The following is a 21190-nucleotide window of genomic DNA, read 5'->3' on the forward strand; positions in this document are numbered from 1 at the left end:
AAGCTTTACACATTTACTGAAAAAATCCTGTCTTTACAATACTTCACTTAATTTGTTGTTTGTTACAGAAATCTGGTTGACCAATCTTTTTATTCTAAATCTAATATATAAGAAAAATATAATTGGCCATTTCAGTAACTGGGTAAAATGTAAATTTATGTTATATCTGATGAAGTAGCCAAACTAAAGAGAGGCACTGCCCCCCCTTCCAGTCTCAATTACAACAATGTTAATTTCCAGGATGGATCTGTTCTGCTTTGAACAGAGTGAAGAAACTTGAGTAATTTTCCGCATCGCTGGACAGATGTCTATATCATAGATGTATCAGAAGAGCTTAGCTAAACATGTTACATGTTCTAGGTTGGAAGAAAAGTTCAAATTTTACAGCAGAACCTCTGTAAAAATGGGCTCAACAACTGTTCAATCAGATGAGAGTGGTTACAGATGCTTTAATCTGTGCTCTACTCCTGTGATTGATTGTTGCTGGTGTAGGGTTCCATATGCACTAACAATTCTTTGGGATCCTATCCAAGTGGGCATTCTTCATATGTGACCCTGACAGTGAGATTTGGCAGGCTACATGTCTGTTGACAGTCAAATTCTGTCCTCATCTGATATACTCTTGGGTGCTGAGATTAATCGTAATGCTGCTAGGATGTAATTAACCAACTCAGATAACTCCTTCTATTTAGGATAGAATCATTCTAGTTGGTGCAGTACCAGTTGAGCCACCACGGAAAGAGAATGGAAACATTCAGTCAGTATATGAAAATTCAGCAGATGGAGTATATTGTTGGAATACATCAAGGGAAGAATAGAAAAGCAGAATATTATTTATAATGCAGGAAGACCACAGTGAAAATAAATAAAGGTTCCCTTTCCATGAATCTTTGTTCCACTGGTACCAATATATATGTATACACATAAAGAGCACTATCATTATAAATATTAAATGCCATTTGGCAACTCAAAGACCAAAGGAAGAAATCAGGACTATTGTTAGTTCAGTCTCCAAATGGAAACAGCAGGTAAAAGCTAGCTAGCCCTCCTGTCTTCAATAAAACTACGTCCAGCTGCCATGGCACTGCTAAGAACCACTCAGAATACCCAACAGAACACTGGGTCTGCACTAACCTGTGTCCTTCACTGCCACCAGTCCAGACAGTGACACCAAATCCAACTGATAGCCAGCATAACGCAATCATGGCACTCATCACAGCACTCAGAAGTCAGGCGCAATTTGGGGACATAGCACAACTTCCTCACTGCATTTTAAAAAGGTGAGGGATTGGAAAATGCTGGGATACACAGCTATTGGGCATCCTTGTACATAATTCAGAAACACGTCAGCAAGGAAGGCAAATGCAATTTTGGCCTTTATTGCATGGGCAGTGAAAAGTAAGGAAGTCTTACTGTGTGCAATTTTGTACCCATTACTTAGGCAGGAGAATATTTACTTTGGATACCGATTTCTGAGAAGGTTCACAAGGCTGATTCCAGGTAAGAAGGGGTTTGTCTAACAAAGAAAAGTCAAGCAGGTTGGACTAATCTCATTGGAGTTTAAGAAAATGAGGGTTGATCTTTGGAAACATATTGGTTTCAGCCCAGGCTTGGCAGGGGAGATGCTGAAGGAAGCTGCCCCTTGGGGGGAATCTAGAATTAGATAGCACCATTTCAAAATAAGGCATGTCCCCTTTACGATGGAGATAAAGACCGGTTTCTTCTCTCAGAGAACGGTTAGCGTTTGGACTTACTATCTGCAGTGAGCAGTTGTAGGCTGCTGTTGAATCTTTCAAGTCTGGGCTAGTGAGATTTCTGATTGACAAACTGGCAACTGATGTTTATGGGGAATCAGTCACAATTCAAATGAACAGAGGAACAAACTCCAGGCACCGAATGACCTACTTTCACTCTCATGCTTTTATGTTCTTATTTGGCAGTGTATCCATTGCCTGAGTCAATCTGAGGCTTACCTGCACTAAAGCCGAAATAAATAATAGATTAAGGCACAACCTTAAAAATTAATGTCATTTCTGTATTCTAGGATACAGACTCTTGTCAAATGTTTAAAATTTATAACCATGTTTCAAACAGTATTGATTAATTTAATTTCCTGGGTTTAATGACATTGCAAAACTGTTTGAATGGGGTGAGCTGCGGTCTGTTTCGACATTGGTGTAAAGCATTTGGTTTTCATCAAACATGTTCTGATTGCACTGTGTCATTGACAATGGAGCTTGCCAGCTCACTGCAATTTGAATCTATTTGATAGCATCGTGGAGAATGTCTAATGTTTCCAACATCTTATAATAGTTTTTCCTGATATGGATAGAAAAATCAATACGCAACATATTGTTCCACTCTGAGTAATCATAGTAATGAAAGCCAGATGTGTCTTGCTGCAAGAATGAAAACCTTTTAGGCCAACTGGTTTTGCATAAACTTGTAACAGTGCAAGTTTTGTTTCATAGTTTTCCTTGACACTCTATGTTTACACCTACTTTGGGGACAGTGATCACCTTCATTTCAAAGCATTAACATCTGTCTAAAGAAAGGTTATAAAATACAGATTGTTGAAGGCATGATAAGACCTAAACAAAGCTTCAAAACTCTTTTATTTTGTGGAAACAGGTGACAAAGCATTTTATAAACAATTGATTTCTTTATTTATAACGGTCAGTAAATGTATTTGCTGCACTCAGTCAAATCGCTTTAGGTTTGTCATCTTCCCAAAAACTGCTTCATGTTTAGGGTGTTGTGGCTGTAGAAAGTTTGGTGGGGTGGGGGGGTGTGGAAGTGAAGTTAACTCATTTAAGCAGTCACTGAAAGATCTTAAACCAAGCTTACATACAGTGCTATTAAATTTTAATGAAAAATGCACATCCAACCAGAAGGCATTAAGCAAGTAAGACGTAAAAAGAAAAAATGTCAAGATCGGTTTAAATATGAACCAACATTCTACTATTGCTTAAATACACATTTTCCTTCTTTAGTTTTCTTCCTCAGGTTGGAATATTATTGATGCAGGATAGCTTTTCACTCAGGAGGCTGTTCCTCACATACAGACCTAGATAGGAAGCTAATCCCAACTTTACCTACTGGATGCCATCTTCTGCTCTCATCAATAGTGAGCTAGGGGGCACAAAGGAGATTTAATCAGTGTTGGTGAGAGACCTGAACCTTTCCACTTTCCTGCCTTCACCAGAGTTAAGCTCTATGTTGGAAGACCCATGACTGACTTTCTTGCCCTGTCAGTGAATGAGATTTGAATAGCCAATGCTGCCGCCACTTGTATTAATGTAACTGCAGATTGGTCCATTGCCACGTAGCATGCAGTACAGCCAACTTGCCACATCCAGTGAAGGGAGAGCTCCTTGATCAAAGGCATTCAGTGCCTGATTGTTGGACTTGGAGATGATGGGATACCACTTAGAACCCCACAGCTCTCCTTCCTGCTGATCCTCTGCAATCCTTTTCCTTTGAATCCAACTTGTGAAACTCCACCCCACCCACCCCAGTGTGATTGTAAGGATGTCAGCCAGCTGCATCTCAGAGACTATGAGTTCCCTGATTGGGGCAGTTAATCTGGTCCCATCAGGGAGACTTGGCTGCCATGAAAGAATGAATGTCAGGGACATTGGGCCCCTGGATACCTGACTCAGTGAAAGGCACTGCTATTGTCAAAGGCTATGCATTTGTAAGTAATGGATAATTTGATGACGGTATGCTGGCCTCTGAAGGGTTATTTCACCCACCCTTCTACATGATTTATATATGAACTACCTCATTAAGATTACTGATTTCGGTCTCTCAAAGATCTTGGGAGAAATGTCTCTGATGAAAACATTGGTGAGGCATCTTCTGGAGTACTGTGTCCAGTCCTGGCGGCCCAGTTGTAGAAAGGATACTATTAAGCTGGAGAGAGTTCAGAAGAGATTTACCAGGATATTGCTGGGTACGGAAAGTTTGAGTTATAAAGAAAGGCAGGATAAATGGGACATTTTCCATTGGAGCGTAGGAGGTCGATAGGTACCTCTGAATCCATTACAAAGAAAGACTTCAATTACTGCAAGATAATGAAATGTGAGGCTGGATGAACACAGCAGGCCCAGCAGCATCTCAGGAGCACAAAAGCTGATGTCTCTGATGAAGGGTCTAGGCCCGAAATGTCAGCTTTTGTGCTCCTGAGATGCTGCTGGGCCTGCAGTGTTCATTCAGCCTCACATTTCATTATCTTGGATTCTCCAGCATCTGCAGTTTCCATTATCACTTCAATTACTGCAGTCTTGTTTCCAAAGGAAGGACTGTTTGTGGCTTCGCCAGTGGCCTGACTGGTTTGACATTTAGTGAGCCTTTCTGAAAAGAGATAACATGGGTCTCTTGTCGACTCTCCAGCTGGCAGGCAAGTGTCTGATGCTTCAGCAAGATTCTGTCCAATATGTACACATATACAATTTCTAGTAAAGGTCATTGTTGGAACTCTGGATAACTGCCTTCAGCTCCTCAAGTCTGTGAAAATTGAGGCCAGTTTCTATGCCCCTGCTGCTTTTCTTTTTGATGAGACCAATGTAGGTCAGTTACATCAGTATAAAGAAGGAATGAGGCACCATTCTAGACAACACCTCTCATTGCACTATGCTTCAGAGTGAACAAACTGAACCACCAGTAAGTCAGTCAATGTTTAATATCCAGTTCAATGCTACAGAGCCAGTTTTCATAGAAGGGAAGACATCTCCCTATACCCCAAGGCCATGAAGTATCTGTTTCCAATCAGATCATGTGGCTATATTGTGAGTCAGAGATATAATCCAGACACAGTGCTTAGAATCTGTGTAGGCAAATTGAGAAAACATATTATATTGCTTTTTTTCCCTCAGCAAGGCAGCAAAAACCTGTAAATGCCGAGACGTGTAAACAATTTAAATTCTTTATGAATGTTTTAATCTAAGTCACGGTGCCAGGCACTGAATCTAAACCTTAGGTGATACATGGCAGCTGTGGAGCAGAAAGGAAGTTGCTGAGAATTCAATCTGAAGGGGTACATTAAAAAAATTGGCTTTCCATATATCTCTAGTTATAGGGTTTAAATTGTTGCTGAGACCCTTCATTCTTTATTAAGAAATACATAATTTAACCTGAATATATAAGGTTCTGGAAACCAAACATTAGACTATTCTAGATCCACAATGGTGACACAGATGCAATATAATCACAGCAGTTAAGTTGGACAGATATGTTTAAAGTGCAATAAGGAAAAATAAATGCTTTTACATAGCCACTTCAACAATTGCCCTTTTTCAAAGTAATCCTGTGGGATCATTTCATGTCTACCCAAGAGAAAATTAGAAGATCAGGAACAGGAGCAGAAGTAGACCATACAGGCCCTGAAGGTAGCTCCTCTATTCATTATACTCAAGACTCACCTTCTGACTCAACTCCATAATTCTTGATTTCCTTAGAGACCAAAAGTGTGTTTCTTTCAGCCTTAAATACATTCAATGATAACACAGCCTCAAACTTCCAAGAAAGATAATTATGAAGGTGCACAACCATTTGAATGAAGAAATTTCTCTTTATCTCAGTCTTAAATGATTATTGCTTGATCACTTGTTCTGGATTCCCCAGTCAGGGAAACAACTTTCCATTATCTATCCTCTCAAGCTCTTTCACAGTCTTGAATGTTTTAATGAGATCACACTCACTCTTCTAAACTTAGGGAACATAAACTAAATGTACTCAGCCTCCCATCATCAGACACTCCACTGTACTGCTCCAAAACAAATATATCCTTCCTTTAATATAGGCACCAAAAAAGTACACATCAATTGTGAGTTCTAAATATGCACATGATATTCCAGATGTGGCCTCACCAAATCTCTATAGAATTAGACCAAGAGCTGTTTTATCCTGTACTGTTATACTTTAACAATAAAGACCAATATATTATTTGTTGCATTGCTTGCTTATTGCATGCTAGCTTTTTATATTCCTGGTATGAATACTCACAAGGTTTCTCTGAACATCAACTATTTTATAAATTTCATGCTTTTTCAAAAATGGAATTTGCTTATCTATTGCCCAAGCAAGGTGAACAACCTCACATTTCCAACATAACATTCCATCTTCTCCTCGTTATCTACTGACTTAACCTTGCCATAACTCTTTGAAGCCTCTTTGTGTGTTCCTAAGATCTTTTACCTTGTCTAGCTTTGTACAGTGACAAAGAACCTTACTCGCTATTTCTTCATCTGCATTATTAATATAGATTGTAAAAAGCCAAGGCCTCAGCACTGACTTTTATGGCACTGCTGTACCCACTATTTGCAACTTGAAAAATGCCTATTCATTGTTTCCTGCTTTCATGAGCCTTTATCTAGTGCAGTAGCCTTTTGCATACCAGCTTATCAAATTCCTTTAAAAAGTCCAAGCAGACTACATCTATTGTTTCACCTTTATCTACTGTACTAATTGCACCCTCAAAAGGCCTCCAGTACATTTGTTAAACAGGACTTCACTTTCATAAAACGTTGTTGACTTGATGGAATCATACTATATTTTTCCCAGTGCATTGCTGAGACCTTCTTTAATAACAGATTCCAGGACTTTCCTGATGACTGATGTCAGACTAACTGCTTTGTTTTCTCCCTCTTTCCTTTTTGAATTACCGTCTTGTATTCGTCAACTTCCAGTCTGTCAGGATCATTCTAGAGTCTAGGGAAATTTGGAAAATCATAGCCAGTACATCTACTATCTTTGCAGCTGTCCCTTTTAGAACCCAAAGATGTAGGCCTGGGGAGTTGTCAGATTTCAATCCCTTGAGTTTCCCTAGTATTTTTTCTTTTCAAATATTAACTACTCTAATTTCCTCACTTTTGTTATCTGTTAGATTACCCATTATTTCTGGCATCGAGTATCTTATGTTGATGTAAATCATGAAGCAGTCTATAAAATGACGAAAATAATGTGCCGCGCTAAATATCGAAACGGGAAGATATGAGCAGTCTCCCAACAGGTAGGGAACTACAATAAGGCGTAGTAACACCGCACTGGCCATCACGTCATGGAGATGGGTGCAAAAGATGACCACAAATGAGAGGACAAATCTCATGCCAGAAGTGGCGGTTAGGAAAGGGTTAATATACAATTAGTCTTATCAAAGCCTGTTTTGGCACTGACTGTGTTTTAAACACATTTTAACAGCAGTGGTGTGGATTGAAACTGACGCATTGGACCAAGATAGGGTTTCAAAACGCTCATAGTCTCATGCCTTAGCTATGAGGAAAATGTGGCACTGATTTTAAATGGGTCAACAAGAAAACTCTGCAAGCAAATTAACAAGGTTAAAGGCGAAGGGAAATAAGCATATTTTTCAGCTGGAAAGAGGTTATAACTTAGTTTCTCATCAATAAAGATTTCAATCACCGACAAAAATGTGCTTTATTTCCAATTCATCAGACATGACCTGAATCTTTGTCTTTGAGTATGTTTTTTTGTTTTCAACAGCTAACCACGATAACAGAACTTGCACATTTCAGCTTTCAGCTTTGGCCTTCTGCCTTTCGTTTATCATGAAAGACATCATTGCTTCAAGTTAAGGATCTTTTCGACTTTTCACTGAAGGGGGTTTCCTGCTTGCGTAATAAATATTTTCAAGGATTCAGCTGTTGAACAGATTTAAAAGATCATGGGGCACATATGAGTTCTTTGAAGTCTCACTGAAATAAAGTTGTGCAGTAAAGGTTCTATTAGCACTGTCAAATATAAAAAATTACAGGCTATTCTTAGTCTTTAATGGAGCCTTGTGTTCCACAGGAGGACAGATACAAATGGGAATAGTACAGTACGACTGAAAATGTTCTGTTGTAAACCTTACTGTGTAGAAAAATTGTGAAATTCTTTCTTAATACTTCAAGAAATAAATTTTGATGATTTACTGTGTGGAACACCATATTCAGTACCTGATCGATTTGCTTTCATTTGCCAGTTGCTCCCTCTGTCCCCTGAAAGTACTATAAGTCTAATATCGTTCTACATACTCTGCAGGCACTCGGTACTATGGCCAGGCATTAATCCTTCAAGTGTTGCTAGACTATTTCATCATGAAGGGAGCCCTTCTCATCTGAATATCACATCTACACACTTGCCAAATAAAGTCGCTGCATTGTAATAATGGAAATAATAAGCATTTGGAATCCTGGTTGATTCAACCTCTACCTTGTTGAAGACCAGTAGAAGCCAAATGTCCTGAACGCATTTTAACTTCAAATGCAACACATTTTGGGGTTTAAAGCATAGGATCTCTTGATTGAATTGCCTTATTTTCATAAATGGTAGCCACTATGTCTTGAGACACTGGTCTGTACCTTGGCAATCAACTCAGCATTAAATACTGTCTATGTGATTGACATATCTAGTTGAATTTCATGATAGAGCGAATGTTGAGCCCAATAATGAAACAGTATTATAGCTAGAATGTATTAATAAGAAGGCTCTTACTTTTAACGAGAAACATGGAGACTTAAATCAAGGTATTTTGCGATCCATGGGACCTTAGGCACTATGATTGCCTTTCTGGTATATGAATCACCTTATAACAGACATTCACATTATATGCTCTTTGAAACTTCAGGGGAACATGTTCTAAAATGTAGAGCTTATTTACAGTGAGGACCTTGGTGCAAATCTGTTGTCCACATGATCTTGATAGCTTGATGGTCAGATTTTAGTGACTCGATGACAGACACCATATTGCTGCTGTGACATTTTTCCACCTTAGGTGAACAGTCTGTCTTAGCCTGCTCTGCTACAGAGGACATTTTGGGCCACACTATGCGTAACATAGAGTCATAGAAATGTACGGTATGGAGACAGTCTCTTTCACCCAACTCATCCATGCCAACCAGTTTCCTAAATTAACCTCGTCTCATTCACCAGTATTTGGCCCATATCTCTTTATACCCTTCCCATTCATATACCCAGCCAGATGTCTTTTAAATGTTGTAATTGTACCAGCCTCCACCACTTCCATTGGCAGCTTATTCCATATGTACACTACCATCTGCATGAAAAGCGTTGCCCCTGAGGTCCCTTTTAAATCTTTTTGTTCTCACCTTAAACTTATGCCTTTTAGTTTGGACCCCACTACCCCAGGGAAAAGACCTTGGCTATGTATCCTATCCATGCCCCTCATGATTTCATAAACTTCTATAAGGTCACTCCTCAGCCTCTCCGCTCCAGGGATTAAAAGAAACCCCAGCCTATTCAGCCTCTCCCTATAGCTAAAACCCTCCAACCCTGGCAACATTCTTGTAAATTTTTTCTGAACTCTTTCGAGTTTCACAACTTCCTTCCTATTACAGGGGGACCAGAACTGCACGCTCTATTGCAAAAGTGGCCTAACGAATGACATCTTTCCCACAATCCCCACTCCACCACGTGCTTGCCACTATGGGTAGCCCGATCAAGAACAAAGTGATGGCATCACTCAAGAAATCACTGGAGCATCCAAACCCCATGTCAAGGCAGTGATCTAGGGAAATGAACCGGAATGCATTCGCCATGTGGATAAGAGTCAACAAGAATGACGTAGATTATTGCTTGGCATGACAGTTCGGCTATAAATTACCTTAAAGTACTAATCTTGAGACAGCTGTTGTTTTGGTAGAACTGTGCAAAAATTGTAGAATAACAGTTTGTTTTTGATCTTATAAAACAGGTCTCAGTCAGCCAGGGAAATAAAGGAGATTTATGGGCTTCAAGTGGAATCTGGTCGGAGCATCTAGGAGGCCAAAATTGGTGCAAAAGTGTGTAATATATTCTACATGTGGATATTCATCACTGATTTCTGCTTTCTCTCAGAAATGTTGTATGGCTGTAAAACTACGTCAGTCAAATATTGAGTTAAATAGAATGAAACCATGGACGAGCAAAAAAAAAGTCATGATCAATTTTAATAATTAATTTTATTATATAATATATTAATCCAATGACACAGATTCCTTCAATAGTTTGATAGGTAAGGCATTGTTCGCTGTTTTACTGAGTCATATTGTGCAAATATGCTAGGTTTGGCCCCAATTAGGCACAGAGTTGGCCAATTTCAGCTGGAGCTTGAGTAGGGAACTCTGCAATTTCTGTAAGTTGTCCTTTGGCTTTTCAGCCTGGGTTCTCCCCAATTGCTGTATAGAGTGTGCAGCAGCTGGAATTGTGTAGGCATCTGTGACAAGACATCCCAGTAAGGCACAGAACTGCCAGAATGAAGAACAAACTAGGATAGAAGGAAAACAAACGCTTACCACATCACAATGTAACTATTTACAAATAAGCTGATGTTTACTATTAGATGGTTCAGTCCTTTTAAGTAAAACATAAATTGCAGCTGCACAAAAAAAGTTGTTGAGAATCAACTGACTTCACTTTGACACATTTATTGACTGCTTTGTAGATTGAATCAGTGAATAAAATGATCAGGGAGAATTTTTGATTTCCTAATATTATGGGATTTATTTGGCATTATCTGCTATTGTTAAAAAAAACAGTGATTAAAATGCCAAACAAAATAGTTGATTCTCCTTAACGTGGACAGTTCATTCTGGATGTGATGTTTTTTGTCCTTGACAGTGCCTGTGTTAGGCTTTCCAGCTCTAGCTGTGAAACAATCATTACAAAAGCCTAAGCTTATAAATTCAAAATTTCTCTGATGTGGAGGTGCCAGTGTTGAACTGGGATGAACAAGGACAGAAATCGCACAACACCAGGTCATAGTCTGACAGGTTTATTTGAAAACACAAGCTTTCTGAGCTTTGCTCCTTCTTCAGGTGTTAGTGAGGTGGTATCAGACACACAATGTTGGAAATATGAAATGAAAACAGTGACTGATAGAAGTAACAGTTAGCATCTGTGAGAGAAAACTAGGAAGGAAATGTGTACATTTCTGTCCACCGATGCTGCCTGACCTGATAAGTATTTCTAGAATTTTCTGATTTTACTTAAAACTTATCTTGTCGATTTCAACAGGATGTGCCTTTTAGCTGCCTGTTGACCTTGTTTTGCTGATACTAGCTGCAAATTAGTTGCATGTATAAAAAGGACAATACCTGTTTCTGGTGTGACCATTACTTGCCAGCTTTCTGGTCTTTACAACACAGAAGGTGATGCATCTCCATGTTATAATGACTCCACTTCTCCTGCTGATCAAGTTTCAGGTTTAAGATGCTACATTAGTGCCGAGAAATGAGTGCTGCATGGCTCAATGTCTAGTCCAGGTGATGGCTGTTTTCATTTGACAAAAAATAATTTAAGATAAATGCATTAGAAAGTTAGAAAGGTAGATTTCAGCTCATCATCAAAATATAGCATGTGTTATAGAGTCATAGAGATATACAGCATGGAAACAGACCATTCAGTCGAACTTCCATGCCAACCAGATATCCTACATAAATCTAGTTCAATTTGCCAGCATTTGGCCAATATCCCTCTAACCCCTTCCTATTCGTATACCTACCCAGATGCCTTTTAATTGTTGTAATTGTACCAGACTCCAACACTTTGACTGCAGTCCATTCCATCCACGCACCACCCTCTGCTTTAAAAAGTTGCCCCTTACATCCCTTTTAAGTCTTTCCCTTCTCACTTTAGACCTATGGTCTCTAATTTTGGACCTCCCCCCTCCCCCACCCTGGGGAAAAGACCTTGTCTGTCCACCCAATCTATGCCCCTCGTGATTTTACAAACCTCTACAAGGTCACCCCTCAAGCCTCAGAACCTCCAGGGGAAATAGCCACAATCTATTCAGCCTCTCTCTATAGCTCAAACCCAACATCCTTGAAAATCTTTTCCGAACCCTTTCAAGTTTCACAACATCCTTCCTATAGCAGGGAGACCACAACTGCATGCAGTGTCCAGTAATGGCTAAACAATGTGATGTACAACCATAACATGACCCCCCCCCCAACTCCTCTACTCAATGCACTGACCAATAAAAGCAAACATACCAAATGCTTTCTTGACTGTCCTGTCTACCTGTGACTTCACTTTCCACAAAGTATGAATCTGCACATCAAGGCATCTTTGTTCAGCAACACTCCCCAGGAGCTTATTATTAAATGTATTCGTCCTGCCCTGATTTGCTTTTCCAAAATGCAGCACCTCACATTTATCTAAATTAAACTGCACCGGCCACACCTCGGCCAATTGGCCTCTCTGCTCAAGATCCCATTGTACTCTGAGGTAACCTTCCTCACAGACCAATACGCCTCCAATTTTGGTATCTTCTGCAAACTTACTAACGATACCTCCTATGTTCACAGCTGAATCATTTATATACATGACACGAATCAGTAGACCTAGCACTGATCCTTCTGGCACACTGCTGGTCACAGGCCTCCAGTCTGAAAAACAACCCTCCACCACCACCCTCTGCTTGTTTTAACGAAGTATTGTTAAAGCTGTAGTTTGCATGACTGGAGAAATTTCTCTGCTCACTTATAACCAAGGGACAGATTACACTTTCATCCAATTAGTGTGATTTGACGTTGGGCTTAAGTCTTGGAAGGATAGTGTTTGTGGAGTTCCATCACCAAGGTTTAATATGAAAGCTTTTTCAAATTAATTTGTATTCATTGTCTTGTTAATGAATTGTTTAGAATTCTAATAATAATTTTACGTCAATGAGATTGGGATGAGCGCAGAAATGAATCGTGTATGCATTTAAAAAATAGTGAAATGACAAATGGTGCATTTCTTAAACTACACCCTAACTTAGTGGAGTGAAGTTTAGTAACAGTGACCAGATGTGAAACATGGATGGCCAGATGGAATCACTGTAAAGCAAACTCAGACAGGTTGTATAATGGATAACCAGTCTTCAATGCCTATTCTGTGTTCCTGATGGAGTTAAATTTCACCCCAACTATATCAGTCGCATTTTATAGTTCAATAAACTGCAAAATAACTTGGCTTTTGTGAAATTGTGGTAATGTAAATTAAAATGGTTTCCCTACTGAATTGAAATAATGAAAAACAGTCTCACATAGGGGTGCCAGGCTTGAAATCTCATGTCACACAATTAGTTGTTGATGTCTTTATTTCTTGGAGTTAAAATCCCCAGTATTCTGTGAAAAAGTTGAACATTACCCTGAAGTAAAAGCCTGGCAATGGCTGCATACATAAGCTTATGGTTATCTGTAGCACATCGATTGTACATAGGTCTTAATTAATTACAATTAACTGATCTTGAATTTATTTAAATAAACTCATTCAGCACTAACTTTTTGTCAAGGAAAATGTCGCAACCCACATTAAGCTAAAGAGCTTCCCTGAAAAGAGTAGACATGCAGGAATTAGAAGAGGGGAGAACCACTGACTGATGTAGCACTAGATTTGCTGATATCAAAATAGTAAGGTGTGCAGGCCACAATCTCCCAAAGGCCACAGGCTGGATGGCTACACTCTAGTGCAATATAGTTTTGATTTTGCAATAGTTTCTTTGTAGATTCCACTTCTGAAAACTTAATTATATGTAACCAACAGGAAAGTGATGGAATTCCAAAACAGTCCACCAGTTGACATTAAGCAAGATTGTTTGTGTAAGCAAACAACTTCTGTTAAACTTAATACTGCTGACAAACATAAATCAAGGTCATATGACAGTGTCAGCATTGTTTCCAGAATAAAGCCATAAACATAATTTATATACCACTATTTCCTGTTTATCTGTGTTGTTTTCTGCAGTTGTATTTTGTAGAATGCCTATGCTATGTAAGATTTAGCTGTGACACATAACTCCTTTACTGATTAATGAGAAGAATTCCATTTAAGCTTGCTCCTGATTTACATTGCCTGTTTATAATCCACTGGAGCCTTTCATTGTCCACGGATCCTCTAATGACTGCCGTTGCCCATTAATCTCATAAATGTTGTCAGTCCTCCAGAATAATCCTGCCTACTCCCTGGGAATTGATACATTTGAACCTTTCTAGTTGACATGGATTTCCATCTATTTATACTGAAGCCCCTCCTTTGCTTACACTATTTTGCCAGGGCATGTCGTTCATGTCTTCTTTGTGAACGTAGCAGGAGATAGCCTCTCAAAATATGAGTTATCTTATGCTCATCTTCTGTTTCGTTTATCACCCTTTCTCTGAATGTCGATCTTCTGAGAGAGGATTTTACAGTTTTATTTTCTGCTTCTCAGCTTTATTAAAAGTAACTTGTCACTTTTTCGCTTATGTAAATATGTTTTTTTAGCTCCTACATTCATTTCAGTAAGCTTCTTTCCCTTCTCTTTCTGCAAGATTTGAAAAATTCATTGATACCCTTTTTACATCGCTTTTAATTCACTTTGGTTCCAGCTTAGTTTGAAAATATTGCTTTACAGGAGGTGAAGATCCTGCATATCAAGAATTATAACTTCCAACATTGCCCTGTTTATTCTTAGCTGTATTGCTATTCAACAACTTCTTCCAATCCTTAATAATTTCCTTAATGCATTGAAGTCACCTTTGTAAAAGTTTTATCTGGTTTTGGGGTACTTCTGATTTTAAGAACATGTAAAACTTGATCTTTCAGTGGTTATGTACGCCAAAGGTACAATGATTTCCACTTCCTATGCATTATTTGGACCTGTTACTATTAATACTAATTCTTTGCATCTGTTTGTTTCATTAAAAATTTTCATCGTCAGAGTTCCCCCTTGAGAGAAAGGATACTTCAGTGTCACACTCTAAATCAGTTTCTATTTTCAGATTTTATCATGCATACAGAATCCATACAATAGTTGCAGTTGTTATAAAGTCATTATAAAGTATAAATATTATAAAGTATAAAGTCATTATACTTTTAATGACTCAACAAAACTTAATCCATGCAGTCATCTTCAAAAATATGCTGCTTGTACACCATGTGGAACTTAAAATTTATCATTCTTTCACCTACAATGAAATTCTTCCTTATTCATTGTCTCACACCATGGTAAGCATGCGTGCCGAGTACATTTCCATTAATTTCGGAATGTTCCCACAGTCTTGGCAACATTTGATCCAAGATCTTTCACACAATTGTGTCTCTGAGCACTCACCAAATGTGGTTAAAGTAGCAAAGCAGCTGCTCTGTATCATCCTGACTTGCTTTTTTAGTCCTACACCCTAATTTTAAGTTGAAGTCATGACATATGTACAACACAAAGCAAATGTTTGGAGCTCAAATTTAGCAATTGCTTGTCCCACAGTGACACATCAGTTTTCCTAAATAATTTTCTCTACTTGAGTGCAGCTTTCAGCAATTAGACTGGAAATGAATGCAATTTTATTTGTGCAAATACTTCAGACTCTCACGAACAAATTACTTTCTCCAACCTTTGTTTAGAGGCTGATAACCTATTGGTTTGATGGACTCAGAGGTCCTTTCTCATTTCTCAAAGAAAAAAAGTTCTGCATTGAACTGTCTGAATGTACACAGAACAGTACGAACAAATCAATGCAAAATATAATATCAGAAGCTACTACGACATTTGTAAGAAAAGCGAGGCAAACAATAAAACCTACCAGCATTTGGGAAGTGGCTCGCAGGGCTGAATTTGCCTAAAAAATCAGCAAAATGTCAATTTCAGGTAGCTTCATGGAAGGTTTCTCTCTGTGAGTTATCTCAAGCAATTGTCTGCTGCTCACCTCATTATGTAAGCCTCGATGGCACTGTTCTCACATGCTGTTGGGCTCACTAGTGGCACAGAAACCCACCATTGCCAGAAACGTCTGGGAATTCCAATGCTGATGTCAGATTTAAAGCCCAGCTGTGCACCAGGTCAACCACTACCAGTCTTGAATAGCCCTTTCATAGTGCATGTAGTGGCTGGGAAACAATGAAGAAAAGTTCCTGAAGGCAAATAGGTGGCTTCAGTAACACCGCAGTGAAAATAGAAGTTCACATTTGCAAATATACTGCCACTTTATATCATCATCTGTCTGATTCAATGTAATCGTAATGCAAATTCAAGGATTGAGCTACACAGTCTACCCATCCTTAGTGCCATATGATGCTTCAATTCTGTCTAAGGGTGTCTTAATCTTTCCCTAGTGCCCAGTGTAGCATAACATTGATCCTTGTTTAGGTCTGAGCGTGGTTCACTTTCTAGACTGACTTGGAACGGTAGCTCTGATTAATGTCTTCTCCGACCTCTGACTGATCTCCCTGCAGCTTCCCATCTGACTCATCATTAATCCCCCTTCTGGGTGCATTGGACCTGCAGCACTGTCTGTGGCCCACTCCTCAAACTTTAATGATACAGAAGCCTTCACCCTGATGGCATCAAATACCTGACAGATCGTATCCATGCCCCTGCCCTGCTATTAGATAATACCCTTGACCTACTGCATTTGTACCCACTGACTTGACTAAGGACAACTCCCCTTAGAATTTCAGACATGGAAATTTGTTTGAAGCACACACATGGCACAGGAGTGACACTTGTATCACATAGTATGATTGAGCGGCATGTTGATCTCCTTGCTGATCACTGCTGGCAAGCTGCCTGGTCATATATCTGCACTAAGACACAAGGAAAGGCTGAAATATGGAAGGCCTGTAAATTCTGAATGATGTAGCAATGTGCAAAAATACAAAACAAGGCAGAGATATTGTGAGCATCTGAGTAAGTCCTCCAATAGAGAAAGTGAAGACCTCTGAGATGCACCCTGCACCAGGTAGCAACATATTAACTTAAAATCTCACACATGTTCTATCCATGATAACAAGGTGTAGAGCTGGATGAACACAGCAGGCCAAGCAGTATCATAGGAGCAGGAAAGCTGATGTTTCGGCCCTAGGCTCTTCTTTAGAAATGGGGGAGGGGAAGTGGCTTCTGAAATAAATAGGAAGAGAGGGGGAGGTGGATAGAAGATGGATAGGGGGGAAGATAGGTGAAGAGGAGTTAGACCGGTCAAAGAGGCAGGGATGGAGCCAGTAAAGGTGAGTGTAGGTGGGGAGGGAGGGAGGAAATAGGTCAGTTCTATCCATTCTATCCATTATTTGATTTGTAGCCTCATTTTTCATAATTCACTGATGATAACACTCAATAATACTTAAATGTGCCATCCTTTAAGTATGGCTCCTTGAAATGATATGTAGGGAAATGCCATTGGGTACTTAATACTGAGTAATAACTAACTGCAAACAGTGATGAAGGATCGTACAGTTAAAACTTTTACTGAACCTTGAGTCAATTCTGAGATATTTGTACCCAGTCTTACATATGATAACGAAGCTCTATGTTAAAGGCATAAATAAGTACTGAAGAAACAGATATGTGACACTACCATGATAGCATCCCTCACATAATAACCTGTCTCAAGGCATTTCACAAGTGTTTTATGAATCAAGTTTGGACACTAAGCCATAGAAGGTGATAATAAGGCAATTTACTGAAAGTTGGGTCAAAGAGCTAGATTTTAAGTAGTGCCTTAAAGAGGGAAAGCGATAAAGAAAGAAAAAGAGTTCTAAGGAGGGAATTCCAGAACTTGAGGCTGAGGGAGCAGGAGCCATGGCAATTAGGGAGTGGCATAGGGTCTAAGATTGGGGAAGTTTGAGAGGACAGAAATCTTGGATGCTAATGGGGCTGGAGATAAGCAGAGGCGGGCGTGGGCTGACAGGTCATGACCTTGCCATTTCCCCTCAACCCCACTGGCATTTTGCAAGGGACGGGTGAGGCACATGTGGTCCTCCCACTCTTCTGTTAGTCGAAACCCTGAAGTGGGGTAGGAGGTCTTGTTCGATAGTGCTACTGGAACCAGAACACTGTTAGTGATTTGACTGACCAACAGCCATTAGAAGTGAAACATTTTCCCATACGGTCACATCCTGAGCAAACTAATGACCCAATGATTTCTAAGTTACTGTAGTGTACTCCAGAAAATTGGAAGTGGTCTTGGCCTCAAACTTGACAGCAATAGAAATAGACAATGCTTGTAATGGCAAAGTATATGGTCAACAAATAACTGGAACATGAATGGTGAGGTTTAAAACATTATTTTCCCAAGCTTTTCTCTTCCTTCACCCTAGCTGCCCTGATGCATTCCATACTGATGTCAGTGCTGGCTTCCCTTTTATATCTCAGTAAAATGGATGTGTTCCCTTAAAAACATAGCGACCTCTTCACACAAATCCACATGAGTGAAGCATGTACATTTATTCAAGCAGGTACAGAATTGCTTATTAAAGGTGTAAAATTTCAGACATTATTTGAGAGACAAACATTCAGTGATTAGACCATTTGGGGAGGCGATTAGATAGTTTAGCTCAATACAAATGTATGTTATAATGGTCATTCTTTGCACTGTGGGACATTTGAAACACATGTGCTAATGCTCTTCAATTCCTCTCTCAACTCCTAGCTAAGACGTAAATGTGCTTTTTGATTGGCTTTAATATTTTCAAGGCAGATGGCTTTGTCTGGAAATGGATATCTTTTCTGCTTTCTAATGAACGCTATCTTGGACCTGGTTACTTCTGTCCAAATAAAACAGTTTGGTTAAAAAATAAGGTCACATTTATTTCTGGTCATCAGACAAGCGATGAATAACAGATGACATAACCTTATACATGCTGTTCACAAAAGTTGAAAGTAACCAAAAATAAAAGTCTTAGTTTGCTTGACCGACGTTGCATAAAATGAATCATATAATGTTTGATTTATTCCCTGTTTAAATGTATCTACAACTATGACTTACACGTGATGCTAAGTTACTCAATATTGAATGGGGGATACACCACACAGATTAATGGCCTGCACAATTAAGCTACTGCTTATTATTACAGCTACTTGCATTTGTGAACACAACAGGGCAAGACTTACCCAATGCAATGGGTGCAGCAAGACTGGAATGAATTCTTTCCAAACACACTTCCAAAATTGTGACAGGGAGCACATTTTTCTCCTGGTATTATTTTACTATGGTTAGTGCTGCAATATTTGTCACCATCCAGCGTCAAGCTCTATAGTCTACTCATTTTTTGTAAATTTTCTGTACCTTGTTATCATATCTAATCTTAATCCTTATCTGATATATTATGTATGACCAAGTGATGAAATCCCTCCCCTTCCCCACACCAGGGGTGTGTTCCTTGAGAGAATGTAATTAGACCAACACCTCTCCTCATCCTGTCAAGTGGCTTTCGTCATACTTTTACGATTAACAAATAAAAACCAACAATTCCCCCATGAATGTTCTTCTGGGCAGTTTGTACCAGTACCCAGAAAAGTGACTGAAATTTTGAATGAATCAAGAACAATTCCGAACAGTTGGCAGAGCTACTCAAAGCAGTGGTACATGTCGACATTCTTGCATTGACTATGTGCGATAACACGGTGTGAAGCTGGATGAACACAGCGGGTCAAGCAGCATCAGAGGAGCAGCATTTCTGAAGAAGGGTCCCAACCTGAAACGTCAAGCTTTCCTACTCCACTGATGCTGCCTGGCCTGCTGTGTTCATCCAGCTTCACACCGTGTTATCTCAGATTCTCCAGCATCGGCAGTTCCTACTATTGCATTGACTATGTGTTGGACAACTATTATCTCCATATTTGAAAGCTGTAATGGAACTTTCCTTTGAGATGTTCCCTCTGCTGCCAACAGCAATCAGAAACTGATTTGCACTTCCAATCACTGAGTAAAATTAGGCTACAGAAATTTCCAGCAATCATTTTAAGAACCAAGTTTGTTCATAAATTCATAGCTGTATTGTACCACAGTTCAAAATGTCAGGATCCACCACAATTCTTTGCTAATTTTCCCATACTAAACACTCCCATCCTCAGAGCTATTCAAGTACCCACTATATTGGTATTGATCAGCTAAAACAAACTAACTGAGCCCAGACTAAGGGATATTGAGATCTGTTTAGTACTTGACTGTACCACCTTGCCCATTTATCCACAAAACCATAGGAGAAGCCTCATTTATGCTGTCAATGGTCTGGAAAACTCCTTGGGTGACAATAATCTTCAAAACAGAATTATTAACTAGACAGAAGATTTAAGTAGTCAACTAGATCCAACAAAGACTTGAGAGTTAGTAACTGCAATAAAATGTATTTAGAATATTGGTGGCAAACAATTTGTAAAGCTGAATGGAAACTATGCTGATTACAACCCACATGTTTGCAACTTCCCTGGTTCATAATAAGTCACAGAATGAGGAATTTCAGGAAGAACAGCTGCTGTGAAGCCCCATTAAGACTGTTTAGATTTACTTGGTCAAACATTTGCAAGGCTTTAGAAGATTGATGTATATGAGAAATGAAAATGGACTGGAGATTATCCCTCTTAATTCTAGTGCCCATTTTAAGCATTCTAAAACTGGTAGTTTCACAGTTTCCCTTCAGCAGAGTAATAAACACTTGCCAAACACGACTTCATCCTTCTGTCTGCTTTTAACATACCGGTGTTTTTCTCAATAGAGCTCCAATATCAATCTTAAATACAGAATGGGGACAAAAGGATAGAGAGCAGACATAAAGAGTAAATTGGGAAAAGAGTAGAAGAAATAAACATTTATGGAAGCAGGATAAACAAGTTAGCTAAAAGATAAACAAAGAAGAAGGCAAGAAGGTAACACATTCATAAATAAAGGAGGCAAGATTGCAAACAAAAAAAAAGAAACAAAGCAAGATATAAGGAGAATTTTCAGAAAAGAAAACTTGCTCCTAACTAATTTGTTCCAAGAACTAGGTTTATCTCCTATTTCTGTGTCTTTAACCATGCAGCTCCGTCACTGGCCAGAACACTTCATTCTTCGATCTATGTCACTCTGTACATATCACCCCCCACCCACCTCTCCAATTCTTTCCTCTGCTATTTGTGACTGTGTTGCTAGTTGCCAAGGCCTATTCTCCGGAATTCCTTCATTATATCCATTAGCATCTCCAACTCATTAAAATTCTTCTTAAAAGCCGTTGCTGTAACTAAGGTTTCGATCAGCTCAGTTGTCCACACACATGTTGTTTTGATTTCACTCTGTGGTGTGACTAGTGTAGAAAATGGAAGCTTTTGTTGTAGAAAGAAATGGGAGGGCCAGGAGTAAGCCATTTGGCCCCTCAGTTCTGCCTCCATTCAATATGATCATGGCGGATCTGCCCCAGGTCCTAACTCTGACTTTGTGTCAGCTCCTCATTACCCTCAACTCCTGATATTTGAAAAATC

This window comes from Stegostoma tigrinum, chromosome 9 (assembly GCF_030684315.1).
Source record: "Stegostoma tigrinum isolate sSteTig4 chromosome 9, sSteTig4.hap1, whole genome shotgun sequence".
NCBI classification, from domain to species: domain Eukaryota; kingdom Metazoa; phylum Chordata; class Chondrichthyes; order Orectolobiformes; family Stegostomatidae; genus Stegostoma; species Stegostoma tigrinum.